Source organism: Coregonus clupeaformis, unplaced genomic scaffold (assembly GCF_020615455.1).
Source record: "Coregonus clupeaformis isolate EN_2021a unplaced genomic scaffold, ASM2061545v1 scaf2566, whole genome shotgun sequence".
Taxonomy (NCBI): Eukaryota; Metazoa; Chordata; class Actinopteri; order Salmoniformes; family Salmonidae; genus Coregonus; species Coregonus clupeaformis.
Window position 1 is genome coordinate 10,862 of NW_025536020.1, and position 3,379 is coordinate 14,240.

General features: G+C 45.3%; 2 long non-coding RNA genes across 2 annotated transcripts; both read left to right on the top strand.

Moving 5' to 3' along the window:
* Nucleotides 1-763: 763 nt before the first annotated feature.
* On the top strand, nucleotides 764-1,427 carry LOC123488902. The gene is made up of 3 exons (XR_006660333.1): nucleotides 764-882; nucleotides 1,171-1,291; nucleotides 1,388-1,427. It is a non-coding gene; the product is annotated as an uncharacterized LOC123488902 (long non-coding RNA).
* Nucleotides 1,428-1,505: 78 nt separating this feature from the next.
* On the top strand, nucleotides 1,506-1,956 carry LOC123488903. The gene is made up of 2 exons (XR_006660334.1): nucleotides 1,506-1,543; nucleotides 1,708-1,956. It is a non-coding gene; the product is annotated as an uncharacterized LOC123488903 (long non-coding RNA).
* The last annotated feature ends 1,423 nt before the right edge of the window (nucleotides 1,957-3,379 follow it).

Here is a 3,379-nt window from a genome sequence, read left to right on the forward strand (position 1 = left end):
TGACAAGACTGAACCCTTTGGCGGTGTATGCTTGTCTAACATCGCTGCAGGTTTTCGCTTTGATATCTCCTCCACATGACAGGGACAGCACCGACAAAGTGCAACACACCACTCGTACTCTCCACATTGCAGTCATCGGTAATAAATCCTTGTAAGTGTTTTGTTAAGAAATAAATCCGTTATAGACGACCCAAACGGCCGGACAATCCGCGCGGTGAAACCAGGTCTGCGTTGCTTCCTCCGTCCGTCCGTGATTTCTACTTTCTCTGGCTCGCTGCAGAATGTCAAATGTTTACAAACCGAAAATAACAATTCACTTCTTCTTTAAATCCGTTCAGTTCATAGCAGAATCTCTCTCTCTGTCTCTCTCTCTCGTCCTGTCCCCCCTCTCCGAACAAGATATCTGCCTTGAGTGAAACAGCCCAACCTCGTTCCGCTACATGAAGCGGCACCTTGTGCTCTCTGTTAAGATAACTTATCCCCTAGACCCCCTACTACACACAGCGCCTCTGTGTTTCTGTCAACCGAGGAAAGTGGAAATCCAGGGACTCCACACACCGCTCATAGCCCAGCCACCGTGCCACAGCACTCAGCAAAACCCGGAGTGGAATAGGGCAAAACCCGGAATGGAATGGAGCAGTCTACCTCCTCCCCCAGCATGACGCGGCGCACACACACGTGGTTTTCTCACAGCTCGTGTACATTAGAAGGTGGGAAAGTGCTGCGCGCTCTTCCCGCCTCCCAGAGCGGCGCGTGTGGGCAGCACGTTCGATTGCGCGCTCTTCCCGCCTCCCAGAGCTGCGGGTGTGCTGGCAACAAGTTGGATTGTGTGTCAAACAATTCAGCATAGCAAGTTTGTAGGAAGGTCTGGTTATTAAATGGGTAAAATAGTTTAATCCATTCTCCTTTTAATTAATTTATTCACAGGTAAATAGTAACATGCTCTAAACCTCTGTGGTGACAAGCAAACTTTGTTGCCCTGTCTCCAATCATCCACATGGCTGGGAGTGCAGGCTAACTCAAATGAGCTGCTAACATAGCTCTAGCTAGCCAACTGTACAGATAGCTAAGTTAATTCAATATCACCAGCTACCTAACTTCATATTAGCTAGCTATCTTGATGTATTTATCATTGTAAATGAAAAACACAAACTCCAAATGCATTTGTAGGTAACTAGCAAACAGCCATGGTCGAGGGTGAAAGGATAGCAGCTCCAGCTGTCAAAGAAGGGAGAGAACAGGCTATTCTGGATAGGGCAGGTTCTGTTGTGGTTCCGGTCCCTAGAGAGAAGTGAGGACAGAGATAACAGTAACATCATATTCAGTGCTGTCTAATATGAGTATAATGAAGCCTGTTTCTTGTGATGTTTTCTGTCCTCGGATACAGAGAGCTGTGAAAGCCTGTCCGCAGATGAAGAGGTCCCAATGAAGAGCGGTGGTTCTCAGTCCTGGTCCCGGGGACTCAAAGGGGTGCACGTTTTAGTTTTTGCCTCAGCACTACACAGCTGATTCAAATGATCAACTCATCATCAAGCTTCAAGGGGTATTTATGTATTCATTTATGATGCTATCCTTGATATGATCTCGATGTTATCATGATTTGTTATAAGGGATATTATACTTTAGTAATCCACAGATGACCTGGTGATGTAAAAGTCTAATAATGATATTATCTTCCATATTCCTACGGATACCTTGCAACTGGAGATTCCTTCAAAAACGATTGCCTATAGTTACCGTGTAGGGCACTGAACGGTTGGGTGCATCAGGATGTTGCATCGATGGGGGCCAACAACGCAGCACGGGAGGAAATCCGTGTGCGGGAGATCTTCACCTCCTACCTCTTCGAAGAGGGTGCTGTTCCCTGGCAACACCTTGTGCCATAGACTACACTATGCACAGCCGATGGCTCTTTTAAGAGACACCCACATTGCAATAAAAGTATTCTTCCATTTACTTAACTATGTCAACTGCAGTTATTCAATACACAGTTTCTCTCCCTTTGATTTCTACTTCTCAGGTGAGGGTGCTGTTCGGTAAGGGGTGATGTCAGCACATTAACAAAACAGGCTCTTTAAGAGTCACCAACATTGAAAAAATGTAGATCAATTAGACACCCTATAACCTACACACTGGTGTATCAATCTGATTGATGGATTGTGTTGTGCAGTAAGCAGCCTCTGGTGCATAACTGTGGCTCCTTCCACCTTAGAAGGTATAGGCAATAGGACCAACCACGGAGAATATTAAGACACTCCATTATTTCTATTTATGTAACTACACTATATTGTTTGTCCTCGTGTCTGCATGTTTTTCAATATAAAGTACTCTGCAGCCACTCAGTGTGGACACTAAGTGAGGCCACACACATTTACATTTACGTCATTTAGCAGACGCTCTTATCCAGAGCGACATACAAATTGGGGCATTCACCTTATAGCCAGTGGGATAACCACTTTACAATACGTTTTTTTTTTTTTTTTGGGGGGTAAGGGTGGGGGTAGAAGGATTACTTTATCCTATCCCAGGTATTCCTTAAAGAGGTGGGGTTTCAAATGTCTCCGGAAGGTGGTGAGTGACTCCGCTGTCCTGGCGTCGTGAGGAGCTTGTTCCACCATTGGGGTGCCAGAGCAGCGAGATTCCTGTTGAACACTGTCTCTTTAACTACCTTGTTTTACATTTACATTTTAGTCATTTAGCAGACGCTTTTATCCAGAGCGACTTACAGTAAGTGAGTGCATAAATTTTTTCATACTGGCCCCCCGTGGGAAACGAACCCACAACCCTGGCTTTGCAAGCGCCATGCTCTACCAACTGAGCTACACAGGGTTTTCTCAATAACAGTCTCTCTCCTTCACTTCATCCCTCTCCCCCCTTCTCCCTAAATCCTCTAGGTTATATCAGCTGTGTTGGTGAACCCCTCCTGCATCTGAACTGGCTACATAGAGGGCACAGCATGATCAGAGTTGAGAGGTCACTTGGTCGGGTCAACAGGAAGTATTATTAAAGAGATGCTTTACATTGAAATACAGATAGAGATGTAGTAGTCCCAGAGTTAATGATACAAGCTCAGTTTTGCATTTCACCTCCTGATGATTATGATGACTGACAGTGTTGGAATAAATAAAAACAACACAAGGCTTAATCATGCTATCTCTCTCTCCATCTGTCTCTCATCTGGAGGTATGTTTTGATGTGAGAGAGGAAGCCAACCCCCAGTCCAGTCCAGTCATCACCACCTCACCCGCTCTAAGATAACTCTCGGCCCAGCTGGGGGCCCAAGGCTGGTTAGGAGACACCGCTAGAGACACTATTATGGAATTTTGACGAGAGAATATGAAGTTTAGTAGCAGTGTAATTCATTAATCATATGCAGTCT